We start from the raw sequence: 17,577 nt of genomic DNA, 5'->3' as shown, positions 1-17,577 counted from the left end.
CAAAAACCCCCCCCCCCCCCCCCCCCCCCCCCCAATGTGTACAAGATCACCATTAAAGAGACAGCTGCAGGAAGCAAATACAAATGCTGTATAGTTTCTGATGTTTTTTGTTTTGTTCATATAATCAAAAATAAAACTACTACTACTAAATAAAGCAAGATAAAATTGTACTACTCAAATTTTAACTGAGACTTTAAATCCTTGAGACTTGTGGGTGCGATGTGTACACAATGCGAGAATACTTTTAATTTAGTTTTTGCTAACAATTGTTCACTGTGACCACGAGTGGAATTACAAGATAATGGGTTTCCCTACATTTCCCTAGATTCTTTTGATTGAGATACTTTTAACAGTGTTGGGCAAGTTACTTGACAAATGCATTAATTATTCCATACACATAGCTCAAAAAAGTAATTACATTACCAGTGATTACCCAACAGCAACATTCAGAGATTATTCATTCCATTACTTTGTTACTCAGGCCAGTTCCATTAACAGCATGACTCCAAAGCCTCAACACACCTCTTACCTTCTGTATTTAACATGTCTGTACTGTTAATAAACAAGACAATGGCTGCAATCAGACTGCTCATACGTCACAACCCCAATTTATGACAAATGTTCACAACTCTCTTTCCTTTCCATGACATTCATTACTGTTTCTGTACAACGCATATGCCCCACAACTTTCTCTCTCTCTCTACTGCGTCTGCTTGGATAAGTAGCATGCACGTAACTCAGAAGAGAGCTTGTGACCCCGTGGATTTCAGGTGTAAGAAAGGGACTTTGTGATCAGATGATAGCGAGGTTGAGGAGGTAGACAGCCACATGTATCAAAATTACTTTTGTGGAGCTTTTTCATTCATCGCGGCTCCGTCTGGCAGGGGAACAGCTGCTCTGGAATGACATCACGGTTGCATCAACTCCGATCTGAATGTCTAGACTGATGTCGCATTTAGAAATATCTGATCTGCATTCTGTATTTGGACCACATATGAAAGTGATCAGATTCCATGTGACACATGATTTCTGAACTCACCCGGTAGTTCAACCTCCTCGCTTTCTTTTCTCCAAGGAATGTCCAGTTTTGTCCGTTTTTTATATAAATATAAAGTTGTAGTCCGACAGAGCTAACGACGCTAACAACAACACTGGAACCGGATGTGCACGGAAGCTAGCTGCTGAGAAGCTCCAGTGAAGATAAATCAACGTTGAAATCCCAAAAACTAAAGTAAAAAGCTAATTTTATAAAAGCAGTTTACTCCAAGCTCCTCCCGCGAGTAAAGGGCGTAGCTGTGAGAGCAGAAGCCGACCGACTACGAGGGTTTATTTGTCCAGTGGTTGCAGCGCTGCTCCCTGCTCCTCTCCCCCAAGTTTAGCAGCTCTCAGCCGGCCAGCAGATTTTCAATCCCCCGCTCTGCCCGGCCCTCTCCACACAACGCTCTGAAGGCTCGGTGACGTAGGAACAATGTCAACACTGATAGGCTATCGTGACTCAGCGTCATGCAACTTTTTCACCTGAGTTGAAAATATTCAACTCACACGAATTCCTTCGTGCTGCCCGACAGGAAATCGCGGCTCTACGCGTCTTTTCATTGACTTTGTGTGTAAACTAATCGCCCCGAACACTCGCTTCGCTTTTGGTCTGAAAGCACCATTATAAAAAGATCAGATCTGAGTCACATATAAGCAAAAACATTGGGTTTGGGTCACATTGACCTGCAGTCTGAATGTAGCCTAAGAGTCTAAGTACCATGCTAGTACCTCTGTGAGGCTGTATTTAGGCAAATGAGGTAAATGCGAATGTCAGCATGCTTATAAGCCTGCAATGACAAAGTTAACATGCTGATCTGAAGCAGATGTGATGTTTAACATTGACACCAATTTCGAGTGTTAGCATGCCAGCATTTAATAATTAGCATTGAACACAGTACAGTTGAGGCTGATGAGAATGTCATTCGCTTTTCAGGTATTTGGTCATAAGTATTGGGCAAATAAAAATTGACAATACAATTACAATTACAATACATGGCAATAATTCCAAGATAGAACCAATTCATTTAGGCTCTAGGAATTGACATTCATGTGTTGCTAGCATGACTGAGTTGCTGAAGTGCTGTCCTCACAGTCAGGCTATGGCTTAGGGTAGTCTGTGTTTGTGGGGGTGCATTTTCTATTTTTGTAGCTTATTTCTTATTTCACCATTTGAATTGTACTTCATTTTCCACCTTAGTGTTTACTCACTAATTGAATCTGCTCCCTTTGCCTTCCGTTCTCTTTTCCCCACACTCGCACCTGCCCAGCCTCCTTCTCTCTCTTTCTCCCTGTATGTGTCTGCTCCTTTGACTTTCACTGAAAATCACTGAAAAGACACAGAACTCGTCTTCTGGATTTTTCCACCTGCGATTCCGTTTACAGAAGCAGGTGCGCTGGATGTAGAGGAGGGTTGTTGACAATGTAGCCTATGAAAAATGAAACCAACGTATACCTGGGCGGCCGGCCCAAGTAAATCTGCGTGTGGGAAACACTCCATTTTCTCTGCTGAGAAGGTGATCAGCGCAAAAACAGTTGCTACTATCTTTACATTTTTTTCCTTTCTATGATTATTGTTGTACAAAATACCAAAGCAAACTACTTGTATGTGAAAACCTACTTGGCAATGAACCAATTTGTATTCTGAACTATAAGACATGACAGTGAGCCAGCATGGAACTAGCCCACCTCAATGGAATGCAATCATACGTTCATAATTTTTCAATCTAAAGTATTAAAAAATAACAAAACTATACAGAGTCAACCCCAGATTACACATTCAGTACTTGGAAAGAAAACAAGCTACTGTCGGTCAGTCTGGGGTTGAGCTTCAGCTTAATCACCAGAATATGAATGTTGCTTTTGCTGCATAAATGTTTGGTTCAGGTCAGAGGGTCAGACGGAGGGAAAGGGAGGAAGGCGAGGGAGGTGGAGCAGGAGGGATCCCTGTGGAGGAGGACAGGATGGATGGATGGCTGGATCGCACGCCACTGAGAGGAGGGAGGGAGAGAGGGAAAATGTTAAGGAGCTGGAAGAACCCAAGATGGGGACAAGGAATGAAAGGGAGGCTGTGTGTGTGTTTGTGGGCAAATGGAAACATCCTATACAGGTTTTATGGCTTGGGAACTGGACCGCACCCTCTACCACACTGACACACACACACACACACACACACACACACACATACATCGTGGTTTAACAGCTAAAAGGCAGACAGAATTAAACTGCCACTCATATTTTGACAGTTAGTTATTGTATGCGTGTATGTGTGTATAGGTGTGTGTGTTGCAAAAGGGTTGTGCATCCAAATTTCCCTATTTAATCTAAAATAAGTAACAAAGCCACCAGTGTAGCTCCTTTTACATTGCATTAGCAGTGGGATTCTTTCATAAACTACATGTCATTTACATAGTCTGGGGGTAGTATGCTCTATACTACTAATAACAATAATAATCAATAATTTTATGTTAACAGGGGACTATTTGTATTTAGAAGAGGTCATGTACTGATGATCCCACAGAGAATTATCATCCGACTGCAGTTCCCCTCACCTTTCAGAGATTTATAGCGTCTTTCACTTCATAGTTTTGTTTTTTTCTGGCCTCCAGCTTTTCTCTTTTGGTTTACTCTCGCCGCTCTCATCAGTGCTGTTTTCATACGCAGACGGGCTGTTTTCAGCTAAGAAGGTCTAATAAGCCAATACATGTGCTTGCCTAGTCCCAAACAGCAGACCGACAAAGTTAGCGACTAGCTGGTGAACAAAGGACAGCATTTAGCAGCTAAAGAACCAGACATTTTCCCCAGGACTTGGTGAAGACCCAAAATAGTGTTCAATGCTATAATGTATAGATAAATTAAAACTAGGGAAGGCAACCCTGGAGAAACAACCAAGAGACAGTTAAATTTTGCTTTGAAAGCTTCAAACTCAAAAAATCCTACTTGCTCCCTTCAGGCCTCCCTCCAAGGCTCCCATCAAAGCATATTTTCATGCACAATGAGTGCACGAGCAGATGGGCAGGTAGAGCACTGGATTTATTAAGGGCTGTCGGGATGTAAAGAGATTTTTAACAACAATAACAAAAAAATGCTTCTGAAATAAATTGCCTACCCCAGCTTTAGCAGTAACTGCCTGAAGACGAGGTTGAATCGTTAGACATCCAGTATAAGTTAGCCTAGGCTTGTATGGGCCACTTTAGATGTAGTTAATGTACCAGTTCTGGATGTCACTTAGGTTTTCTTTTGCCTCTAGTTTGTATGGTGATGGTTCAGTTCTGTTTTTGTTCGTGTCATGTGGTTAGGGATTTAGCCTTGACAGAGACACTGGGACTTGAACACACAGACACACACACACACACACACACACACACACACACACACACACACACACACGTCTGTTTTTTGCTCTGCCTGTCACTTACACTTAAACCCCATCAGCTCTTGATGGTCTCTCTCCCACAGGTTTTAAAAGTGCTTCCTATGGTTCCAAGGTTGCAGATGTAAGGACGGTGGACCAGCTAGAGGAACCTGTGGCATAGTTTTAGTTTTGGGGTGGATTCACATTTTTATGAAGGCGATGTGGCGACCTTCTCTGGACAGAACTCCTTGGCTCTCCCTGCAGGGTCGTGGTGAGTGGAGTCAGGTTGTCAGAGAGCTTCACTATTACCTTCTGGCTGTACTTTCTGTGTTAAATATTATGCTTGTGTTAAAATAAATACAATTTTGCCTTCAGCCCGCTTCACTTTCATGGTCATGACACTAACAAATAAGTTGTTGTGTAACTTTGCTTTAATTCTATTGATGCTCTAATTTATCTTAGAATATGGATAGCAAAAATAACAAACATGTTTTTAGATAGACAGGTCAATGAAACCGTGTCAGTTACATTGCATTAAATTACACATGCTAGTGGAACAGCAGCTAACCAGGAGGTTGATGTCAAGACTTCAGTTCTGTTATATTAGCTCATGTGTGCTAATTACATGGAAATAAAAGACAGTGATGGTTAGCTTATCAGATAAGAAAACTAGCTAGCAAGTTTATTAATAACAAGCCTTTTAAGATTCCAGCTGTTTATCTGATCTGAACCTCCAGCACAGGAGGCATTATGTCACCTGGAGAGAGAGAAGCTGGAGGACAGGTCAAATAGAGAGAGAATGTACGCAATAGAGACAGATAGATGTGTATGTGTACGCCCCCGTGCTGCGCAGAATCACTGGTGTGTGTTTGTATGATTCTCACAGTGTGAAAAATGTCCCCGGTGTCTGAGCAGGGGGAGAATTATCGTCACGGAAACGACCTTCCTGACACCTCAACTCTGACCTCTGCTGTGACCCCTGGGAGGAGCAGGGGGCTTCAGAGGATATGCCTGTTTCCCAGAGAGACAGTTACGACACAGCAGGAGCTAAGAATACTCACTGACACACACACAAGGAAAATACCATGAAACAGTTATGCAAGCACAAATACACATATATAATGCATACAAAAACATATATATACAATATAAACAACACACACACCCTGGGAACTGCTGGTAGAACACATGAGGAATGTTGGACTCATTTCCTTTTGCTGTCTTACTGTGTGTGTGTGTGTGCAAATCTGTTTTCACTACCTTGTGAGATTAAAATACCCTCACAGGAACCATGAATTTATGATTGTTTGAACCTGTAGTATAAAGATTACATCAAGTGTTAAATCTGGGTAAAATAATGGCAATGGAAAGAGAGGGAGGCTGTCTGGGGCACTGGACAAAGGGGCATGCAGGCACAAGGGAACAGTTGTGATTCAAAGAGAGGTCCCCCCTCCATGGACGGCTAGAGGGTAAGTAGATTTGCGTTGTACTCAGCCTAAAAAAAAAAGGACAAAGAGCTCCTCAGAATCAGAGATTTCAGGTTGTTTTCATCTTCCATGGTCCACAGTTTCTGGAAAAAAGATGCTAGGGCATCCATCCATCTATCCATCAGCTATTTTTCTCATACTGTTCAGGCTTAGTGACGTGGCTGTACGGATGGCAACGTCAGTCTGTCACCCACTACTTTGATCCTGACTGAATATCTCAACTACATTTTGTACAGACATTCATGATTTCCAGTGAATGAATCCAAATGACTGGAGATTCTTTGACTTTTCTTTTATCATGAGTTTTATATCTGTGAGAGTGAATGTTTTTGACGGATTTCTGTATAATTTGCTACATATCTTCCAGGTCCCTGGAGGAAAAACTGTCATGGCTTTGATGATTATGACTTTTCCTTTAGCGCCACCATGAGGTTGACAATTTGGGGTTTTGAGTGAGATATTTTGACAGTGGATGGCACTGTCAAAAAATTGGATGGATTGCCATGAAATTTACTTCATATTAAAGGTCCAAACAGGATACATTCTGATGACTTCGGTAACCCCTCTTTTTTTTCTTTCTGCTTTTCATTAAGCATTATCAGTGGCGGCTGGTGAAAAATATTTTAGGTGGGGCTGTGCCATATCCAGTCAGTTTCAGAAACCATCCCAATACAATTTAACACAAACTGCAGGATACCAGTGCTCTGTGAAATAAAATGATTTAATGCCAATAGTGAAAAGTTTCATACACAAAAACATAAACATAGAAAGTGGCATGAAAAGAAAATACAAAGAAAGTACAAAGACCTCTAATTTGCAGGCTAGGTTAATTGGTGACCCTAAATTGTCCTTAGGTGTGAGTGTGAGCGTGAGTGGTTGTTTGTCTATGTGTGGCCCTGCGATGGACTGGCGACCTGTCCAGGGTGTACCCCGCCTTTCACCCGATGTCAGCTGGGATTGGCTCCAGCCCCCCGGGACCCTGTACTCAGGATAATTTGGATGGAGTACAGTAGGCCTACTTAAGTTAATGTCCACCACTGGAAATAACCACATCTTAACACTTCAGAGCTGCCGATAAACTATACAGCTTACCTCTGTAGCCAACCGCTGTTGTTCTCTTTGTCGATGTACCGTAGCACAAGCACCAACTGGCAGTGGGTAGAAATGTCAGTTGTCTCAACTACCTGAATAGCAAGATATTCTGTCAAGATCTACTGCAACAAGATCTACTGCAACAAGATCTACTGAAAAGGCCAGGGTCGTCAAAGGATTCGGTCTCATTGTGGCCGCGCGAGGCCACCGTATCATCTATATGTGCCCTTGTACACTCATGTTTCTTAATCTTCTCAGATAAATGTTTTGAGTCATTTACTCCTTTAACAGCTTATGTTGTATCGCCGGCTGCTGTATTGAAAATGCCTAGCTGGGAGCGCTAGGGTGCGCTTTGGTTTCGAGATGCTGTGGTTGCTATGATTGTTTTGTTCAAGATCGGATGTGCTCGGTGCGGTGTTTGTCCCGCCCCTCCTGCACTGTGATTGGACGGCTGGGTAAAAAGTGACTTACTAGGTCACAAACTTGTTACTGTAAATGCTCTTGCGTTGGATGCTATATTACCTAGCTTGTCACCTGGTCTATTGCTCGGTCACTCTCTCTTTTTCTCTTCCTCATTTCCTCTGACAACGTCTTCTTCGGTCTCTTCACACCCTCTGCCATGACATCCATACTGAAAATATGGAGCCAGCTTCTTCCAAAGAATGTACATTGTACATTCTATACTTTTTGCTTCTTCTTATAGCTTTCTAGCTGAAGAGTCGAGTTGCTGTTTGCCTAAAGCATTACATCGTTCGTTTACATCACAAATTTCCTGCCCGAGATTCACCTTATTACAAGTCAGTGTACCATCAAAACAATTTTTAAGCTGCTATTTTAAGATAGACAACATAGTGTTGCTTTAATGCCCTGCATGCAACCTTTGTCTACGCTTTACTGCATATTGTGATACTAATTAATACTATGTTATACTAATTATCAGCTACACAATACGAAGTAGACATATTTTTGTTTATTTCCCTTTGCTGTTTTACTTTTCAGTGTTTCAATGACCAAATTTCCCCCAGATGTCAATGAAGTTCTATCTAATCTAATCTAATCCAATCCAATTTAATCTAATTGAATCTAATTCAATGTAATGTAATCTATTTTATAGATTAGATAATGGTGTCACAGTTTGGGCCTGAACGATTGTGTGAGAGAGAAGACAGAAAAGACAGAGAAAACAAAAGCAGAAAGAGCAAGACTGAAAAGAAATTAAGAAAAGAGTGACACGAGTGACAGTGGGAAAACATTACAGACTAATAATAACAACAATAACTGAGAATTCCCAGACTGCAGGATTTTCTCTGGGAATGTCAGAGTGAGGGATGAAGGAGGAGAGGAGGTACTGGAATAAACAAGCAGCTGACCTACATGTTGGGATGGTGAGAAGGGCAGTTGAACCAACAGGTTTTCATGCCCAATTCTCATAAGTCTAATGATTATAACAAGACAGGTGTTTTTCTTTTTGCAGAAAAACATAAATGTGTGTATTAATAAGTACAATCAAAATTGTATCTTTATTGTGTAGCTCTGTACCTGGACGTAATAAAAATACTATAAAAATCACCCATGATCACTATCCACAAACTCTGTATTAACAAACAGCTTAATCAGATACTTTTAATCTTTACCTCGTTCCTCCTTTCTGTCCACTCTCATTCTGTTCTCTTCTTCTCTCCTCATTTTCCCAATTGACTGTCAAAGTGACTTTGAGAGATTCTTCAGCCCCTCCTACTTCCTTTCTTCCTACTCTCCTCCCTTCTCATCATTTCCTTTCTGCCCTCCTTTTCCTTCTCCTCCTCTCTCGTTTTTCAAAGTGACTTTGGTGTGTGTATACGTCTGAGTGTGGCTTCATTCTTCTCCTAATGGAGATTCATGACTCTGTCAGCGGGGAGGTGACAGAGAGGGACCCTTAGAGAAACTGAGGAGAGAGAGCACTATATCCTGGTGGACGTTCTCTGTGTTGTGTCTCTTGATTTCAGCAAGTTAATGTAATATTTACATTCAAATCTAGGCTGGGCAATTTATTTAAGCTATTTTGCTCTATTTTTGAAATTTACATCCAACAGCAATCAATAAATCAAATGCTCTGTCATACAAATTAATAAAATCTGTTATCTGTGGCTGTAATACCAGGACCGTAATAAGCATGGCCAATCATTAAATTTGGTCCAAAATATCTGGGTACTGGTCACAGTAGCAATAGCCTGGGTGTGTTTTTCACAGCCACATCCTCCAGCTCATTCTGGGCAACCTAAGTCCACCTAACTTAACAACAAAAGGTGTAATTTGTAATTTCATATCCTCACAAAACACTGAACATTGCACTAACCCAAGTAATTGCTGAGATTTTGTTACGTGGTGCCATCATGAACAAGATTAATAGTCAAGCTAGCAGCTCTGTGAGGCACTATTTAGACACACTGATTCTTTAAGCTAAATGTGAATGTCATCACGCTAACATGCTCAGAATGACAATGTTAACTAGCTGATGTTAAGCAGCATTTTCACTATTTTATTAGCATTAAACACAAAGTTCAGCTGAGGCTGATGGGAATGTCATTCATTTTGTCAAATACATATTGGCCTGGTCAAGGTGCTAGATAAAATATAACAATTCAGGGGTACATGAATGTCTGAACCAAATTTCATGGCAATCCATCCAACCCGTTCTCAATCCTAAGTGGTCATATATAGACGCATGGTCACGATCCATTGGCGTCAGCTTGTAACACAGTGGGGAGCCTCTTAGCGTCATAGTTCAATGTGGTGGGGAAAGACCTGTAGCGTCACTTTTGAATGCTAAAGGCAGGTGTAGGATATTTAACAGAAAAGTCAGAGTGAGGAGCTGGTTGGGGTGGATGGAGGGTCAGAAACCAGGTGATATAGAGTACGTTACTTTCAATTAAAAAGCTTACTGACAGACCAAGAAAGCCACAGAAACAATCATAATGTGATAACTCACTTGAACATAGTTGGCTGCAGCGTTAGTAGTCTTATAAACAGAGCTTGAACAGGCCTGGTTTTGTCCAGAACTTAATCTGACTGATCTGACTGCTGCACCGAAGAGTCGGAAGCGTCGAATGTCAGAGCGCTTATGCTTGCTAATGTAGGCACTGAAAAGCATTTGAACAGTGATGCAATTAGTTTTAGGACAAAATGAATGACATACATAGTCAATGGCTACAAATCATTAAACTGAACAGAACACAATTATTCCATCACCAGGACACCTTTCTTTGCAAGCATTCTGCCTGCGAGAATAGGATGCAAGGCTGAGTGGAGCCGTGCAAGAAACTCATTCTGGCCATTTTTCTGCGATCTCATTGTTTCAGTCATTACCCAAAGCTCATGACTATAGGTGAGGGTTGGAGCGTGGATTGACTTGTAAATGAAGAGCTTTACCGTCACCCCCCTCTTCACCACAACAGTCTGGTACAACGTCCCCATTGCTAACACTGCACCAAGACTTAAGACTTGGGTGATGCCCCGCTGTTTCATCTCGTGCCACCAAAAAATCAAAATTCCAAAAAGGTCAAAATTTTCATTAGTCCGATAATTTGGTTAATTGCACCAAATAGCCTACATGCAAAACTAACGATATTCCCATCAACATCATCTGTACTTGTTTTTAGTACTAGTAGCCAATGTTAGCATACCAACACATTAATATAAAATGGTCAACATTATACCTGTTGACTAACATTAGTATTTAGAGCAGCCTCACAAAACTACAGGCTACTGGCCCTTCAGACCTGGAGATGATACAAGGAAGGTTGAATAAATGAAGTGAGGGAGGAGGGGAGGAAAAGGAAGAGGCAGCAGAGGAGGTGAAATGAGGGAGGAGAGGAGGAGAACAGACTGTTTGAAGGAAACAATTTGATTCAATTTTCCACTCAATAAAATACAACCATCAGCTCTGCATACACACACTCAGACACACACACAGTGTCTCCAGAGTGGTGTTTTAATTGAAGCAGGTTACGGTTGTGTCTCGATGAAATTGGAAAAATTAATCAGCTGGAAAACGGTGTGTTTTCTTCCCTCCAACCATTTCTCTCTCTCTCTCTCTCTCTCTCTCTCTCTCTCTCTCTCTCTCTCTCTCTCTCTCTCCCTCTCTCTCAGTCTGATATAAGACGGTGTGCAAATTAACTTGTGGAAGCCAACTTTGTGTGTATGATGGTTCGTTTGTCGTGTGTGTTCGGATTGTGTGCATTTTAATTTGTGTAAATCAACGTCTGTGTGCTTTTTGTTGGGCGTGTGTTTGTACTGTATGTATCAAGAAGTGTTCATGTGTAGAGCATTATATATTTCTACATGTTGCTAGCATAAAAGCAGTCAGGGCCATAGCCAGGGTTTCAGAAATACTGAGGTCATGTTCACAATTCCCTTCCAGTGGGGAAATGAAAATCATCATAGATTTTTTGGTGTTGTTTGTTTGCTTGTTTTTGCTTTAAAAGTGCTCAAAATTAAATATACTGAGTCTAAAAATACCCCCAACAGTCTATAAAATATCCAACAATGGAAAATTCACTAATTTCTTAGAAACAAGAATAATTGTCTACTGCCATGCTAGTTGCTCTGTGAAGCTGAACTATGAGCTTCATGGTAATGCCTACATGTTAACTTGCTTACAATAACAATGCTAACACACTGATGTTTAGCTAGTCAATTTTACCATGTTTTATTAAAACAGTTGCTAATTAAAAACAGCTGATGGGAATGACATTTGGTAATAATCCAAAGCATTGGATAAACTGATATTTTTCTGTAAATAAAAATTTTTAAGATATGTCAGCTTGGACCAATGTGGTGGAACAACAGCCTGACTAACTGACATCGCCTCACCTCTAGCAAAACTATAAACTCAAAACTTTTTGCATAATCTTAACCACCATTTTGATTTATTAAGCTTGGTCATCTCTACTGGTGCGGTTGTTGCACACATTAAGTTCAAGTCACGAATGCTTGCTTATAGAGGCCATTAGTGCAGCACCTGCCACCCTAATTCAGGTTTATGTGCCTTCTTGTGTGCTACAATCAGCCAATTAATGATGACTAGTTGGTCACTGCAAAATCTGAATTTAAACTCTTCTCCCGTGGTCAACAAGGGCTGGCCCTGACAGTGCTGGAGCCCTAGGCGAGATTTTAAGTCCACCGCAGGGGTTGGGGTCATCACGCCTCAATCCTCCGGAAAAGGTTCAGCAGCCAAACTCACAATTTTCAGATAATAATAATTTGGATAATTTTCTTGAAATGCAAGAGCATTGGTTTAGTTTCAGTGGTGGAGCGGACGAATGAAGAGGGTCAGGGGGAAAATTTGAAGCAATAAAGACATCATTTTCTGTATTCTGGTGAAAATGTCTGCACCAATTTATGGTGAAAATGTCTTTATCTATATTAATAGAATATAATGCAGTAAGGCTGACTATGTTGGAGCCCTAGGCGAGATTGGCACCCCCACCACCATGCCCAATCCTAAAAGTCCACCGCATCATCACTCCTCTAACCACATGAATTGTTTTAAACGTTCAGCAACCAAACTCACATTTTTAGCATGTATATATGAACAGCCAAGCCAGTAATCATGGTCAGTAATAAATGAGTGCAATCAGCATACTTGTCAACCTCCTCATCATAGCCTTTATTTGGGAGACCAAACCTACATGTGTCCCTCTATAAACTGTGTGTCAACCCAGAGACTTTTCTTGCATTGTGGGTTAGTTATCTTGAAATGCCAGAGCATTTGTTTTGTTTCAGTGGTGAAACAGGGACAGAAATGAAGAGGAGGGTCTGGGGGTCCTCCCTCAGAAAACTTTAAGCATTAAAGTCTTAATTTCCTGCATTCTGGGGAAAATTTCTGCATCAAATTTCTGCTTTTTCTGCCTCAATTTGTGGTGGAAAAGTCTTCATTTATTTAAAGGGAAACAAAATTCAGGCTCCTCTTTTGTATCTTTTGTTTGGGGATGTGCATGTGTCACCTTTTCACCTCAAATAAGTCAATTTTAATAGCTCCTGTGTTTCAGTAGGTTTTTTGCTCATGTTCAAAACTTTCTGCACATTCAGAATCTCTCCCAGATATCTGTGTTCTCTTACATGTCGAGAAAAAAGTCGTAACATTACAAGACTGACTTCATTATTTAATTAGAATTCATAATATTTACCTGTCCTACTTTTCCAATAAGCCTACTCTGCTGTGCATTAGGCTACTTATTGCTCCCCTGGAATCATCCCTTTTAGACCATTTGACCAACACAGTGCACAGACTGTATGTTGCATGCAAAACCAAAACCAACTGGAAAACACTCACCACAAATACACACGCATGTTACTTTAAGCAGCTCACAGTCCCAAACAGAGCAAGGCTGCGCCTCACGTTTTAGATGTTTAGATTGCAAAACTCTACACAACGACACGACTCGTCACAACTGTCTGGACAAGGTGCAATTAATTACTATCATGGCGTATGCTGGTGTCGCAGCAGGTGGCTAGAGTTGATTCGCGCCGAGTCGAAAACCTTCTCTTGTGGTTCCCACTGACATTTTGCACCCTAGGCAACCGCCCATGTCGCTTATGGGTCGGCCCTGAGCTCCTACACCTACCTCTTCTGAGACTACTTACTCACCTAACATGCTGGCTCGCTCTCTCTAATGACAAAAAAATATTCTCCCTGATTTAGTATGGCTTGAATTATACCTCACACATTACCTCACACAATGTAATTAATCAACATTTTCTTTATTTCATTTTGTCTTTCTAAAGTTTCCTTTCATGTCTTTAAATTCATGAGCGTTTTCTGTTGGTGCTCCTATCAACAGGACGATGTTGTCTGTGCCTACCTGAAACCATATGCTATGCCTATTACAAAAATAATTTTTCTGATCTGCCACTGATTTGCAAAAATGGCGCAAACAGCAGTGTCCTGTGTCACTTTGTGCTGTTGGACTTCAGTGCTGCCATTGACAACTAATTATAGCATTCTTTTAGATAGATGGAGGTACTGGGTGGGCATATATCAGTTATGGTGTGCGTCAAGGGTCAATTCTTGGACCAACTATGCTCATATGATCTGTAGACATGGTATTTCTTTTGATTGTTCACTATGAACTCAGTCCTACCTTTACATCTTAATCATATTACACATAAAAGAAGAGCCCATAAAATACATACATAAAAACACCGTGAAGATAATTAGGCTACAAATTTACTCAATGCTATGCCAACAAGCCTCCCTGGCTTTGTCGGCCGCCACGGTGTTAGATTTGGCCGTAAACGTGTCTTTAAACTCCTCATATCCTGACACAATTAACATGCATCTACTGGGGAAAATACGGAGCATGTGCCGTTGTGAAAAACTCTGCCTACACGGCCGAACACACCCCTTCCACCAACTCCAATTAAGTTAACACGGGGTTAACACCGACTCAGCTAACCAACATCTTATCCACCTTCGTAGTACCGTTTAACTCCAGTCACTGCGTGAAAAGGGGTGTATATGGGAGAATTCAGACAATGAATATGCCCGCTAAATGTGCTGTTTGGCAGGGATCTTTGGAACTTTGTTATGCGTACCTGTAAATGCCCGCAAAGGCCCGAAAACAGGAACTTGTCTGACCACATGCTGTTAGTTGATGGCTTGGCTTTGTAAATACAGGCAGTCATGTAGGCAGTCAGAGTTAAGAGAGTCAGAGTCAACCCTGAGTTTGTCTGATAACCCCGAGTTAACTCTGAGCAGGTGGAACTCCCTTCATAGTACAGGCCACTGGAGTAAACACTAAGACATGAACTAAGGCACAGGACTTGGAACTAAGACACAGAACTAAAACGCAGGACTAAGAAGTAAAACAAAAAAACAGAATGAGAACTAACACGAAAATTCCCACAAGTATGAACAAGGCAAAACAGTAGAACACAAGACGACAGACAGAGCTGGACCTGAAACACAGACTAAATAACAGATACAGAACAGACTAAAAGAACAAAACTGACTGAGAATTAACTAAACAGAGCAGACAGGCACACAGTGTGACACAGATCACATAAAAAGGTCATCGTTGTGCTTTTTTTGACTTCTTGCCTGAATTGTTTTGTTGGAGCCCTTTGCATTGGCCACCGCCGCTGTGTCGCCAGACTGACCTCATTTACATAACATGTTAGCTACAAGACAGAGCATGCCACTTTGAGACTGCATGTATGAACAGGGGCTCATGCATGGATCAAATCAGGCAGGAAGTCAGACACTGAATCTGGTCAATTTTCAAAATAAAACACTCTCGGTGGTATATCAACAATAAACACAATTAAAACAGGCATAAAAAAGAAACAATTTAACTACGTACCCTAATTACCTATGGTAGTGGCTCATTTAAAACGCTAAGCCTCTGAAATGCTCCCTGTGGGGTATGAAGCCGTGCAGAAGTGAGAACAAAACAGTGTCGCAGAGAGCTGTACCCGGTAGTAGAAGCACAAAAAGGTCAAATGAACAACAAGTCAACAACGTCTGGCAGGCAAAAGGCTTTGCTCCTGAAATGCTTCCTGTGTGATTTGAAGCTGCACAGACGACAGAACAAAACTACGTCACAGCCGGAATGCAACACAGCCATGCCTTGTAGAATCCCCAGGGTGGACAGTCCTCTTCGGGTCAGATAAACCATTTTGGACCATTGGAGACTCCTAATTTAGAACTTTTGTTCCCAGCTATCCTGAAAATACATACATTTGGTTTCATGTCACCATAATGATAAAAAGAGAAATGCTGTGATTGCATTAAGCAGAAACAATTCACTGTCATCTTGTTAGTAGGTCCTGTCTTAATTTTTACCTGATTAGTGAGACAAAACTATATTTATTTTCTAAAACTGGCATTTGTGAACAACTTTCTGACACCCAATTCTCTGTGTGTGTGTGTGTGTGTGTGTGTGTGTGTGTGTGTGTGTGTGTGTGACGGAATAGAAGATGGTAGATTGGCGTTATGTGGTCAGAGTGATATTTAGAGATCACTTCATGAGAGCTTCATCTCATTTTTCTGTATATTTGTTGACAGAGCTAGAGTTAGTGACACATCAGTAGAACAGCAGACAAGACTGACAGACCGACAGGATGTGATGTCATCTGTTTTGTTTAGGGTGAAGAGGGAGACCCTCGGGGCTAGAAGTGGATGACTGATCGTCCAATCACTGGAAGTGTTGCTGTCTATGCAACATTACTTCAGCCAATTGAGCGTCACTTTGTATTAATATGGCCATCAGTTTGCCTGGTAACAAATAAAACAGATACACAACAAGAGAAAGAATCCAGTCCAACTCTGCCAAGGACATTAAGTGATATGGAACATGCACAGAGGTCCATACAAAGTACGTATGTGGTGTAGTTCCTACATTTACGTTGACGTTTTACCTGTGTTCTTGGGTTGCTCTGAAAGCAGTAATATTATTAAATTACATTCCTGGGACTTTATTTTACCAGTCATTACAACATTAAAAACACTAAATAAAGCAGTTTCATCCTAAACAAAATCTCTCTCTTTGGCGGACACTGGGTGTCAGCAAGCTGACTTCTTGACAGGGACATTTAATTGTCTTTAATAGTCTTCTATTCTATCCTTTGCCTGGCGATGATAAATTTTTCACACATGCATGCTCATTTGGCAGATTCTAACTAGTATCAAGTATTGTGCTTGCAGTTGGTGCTGCTGATACTAATGTTATAATAATATTATTAAGGTGGCAATGAAATTAATCTGTTCATTCATCATTTATTTTTCTCCATTCATTCAAACTGTGATATAAGGATACAGGCCAAATTAAACAAATCTGCAAAATAACTACAGTAGCTACTAAAGTTATCAGATAAATGTAGTGGAGAAAAAAGTACAATATTACCCACTGAATTGTAGCGGAATAGAGCAGTAGCAGCAAATGGAAGTGCAGTACTTGTTAAATTCAGCTAATATTTGTTTTGTGTCTGCTCTGAAAAAAATCCATTTTTTTAATCACGATTAATTGCGTGATTTTCTGCGATTAATACCAGTAAAAGGATTTTGATTCAGTACATATTTAAATATTGACAGGCTTTTGGTCACACTTTCTACAGTACTGCAAAAAACTGCCACCTTATTGAGGCTAACTTGGCCTCGGCCAGCAGACACTGTGGATTCTGCCATATTTCGGCTGAGATACTAGTTGTACTGGTCGCCTTGGCATTGGGTTCCAGAGCTTGTGAAGGGCGGGATGTATTTGCTTGGCAGTTGAGTTCAATTCAATAATCTTTCTGCAGAATCACTTATTATCACAATTGGGGGCGGCTGTAGCTCAGTCCGTAAGGATTAGACTGGGAACTGGATGGTCACTGGTTTGAATCCAGCTTAGACCAGAGTTGCAGAGAATGCTTTGTACTGTTAGGGGAAAAAATCAAAATGTAAATAAACACCTACACTTAACATACAGTATCTACACATATAGCCCTTATAAAAAGTTTAATATTAGTGTAACATAATGGTAATAAGAGGTTGTATTTCTCCTGAACCCACACACACACAACCCCATGCCCCACTCCCTGGTTAATCTGTGTTTGGGATCTTTGCTCTGCAGCTCTAAATAATATTTTACC

The sequence above is a fragment of the Micropterus dolomieu genome, linkage group LG02 (assembly GCF_021292245.1).
Source record: "Micropterus dolomieu isolate WLL.071019.BEF.003 ecotype Adirondacks linkage group LG02, ASM2129224v1, whole genome shotgun sequence".
In the NCBI taxonomy this organism is placed as follows: Eukaryota; Metazoa; Chordata; class Actinopteri; order Centrarchiformes; family Centrarchidae; genus Micropterus; species Micropterus dolomieu.
The sequence above is the reverse complement of the archived record's forward strand: the minus strand, read 5'-3'. Positions refer to the sequence as shown.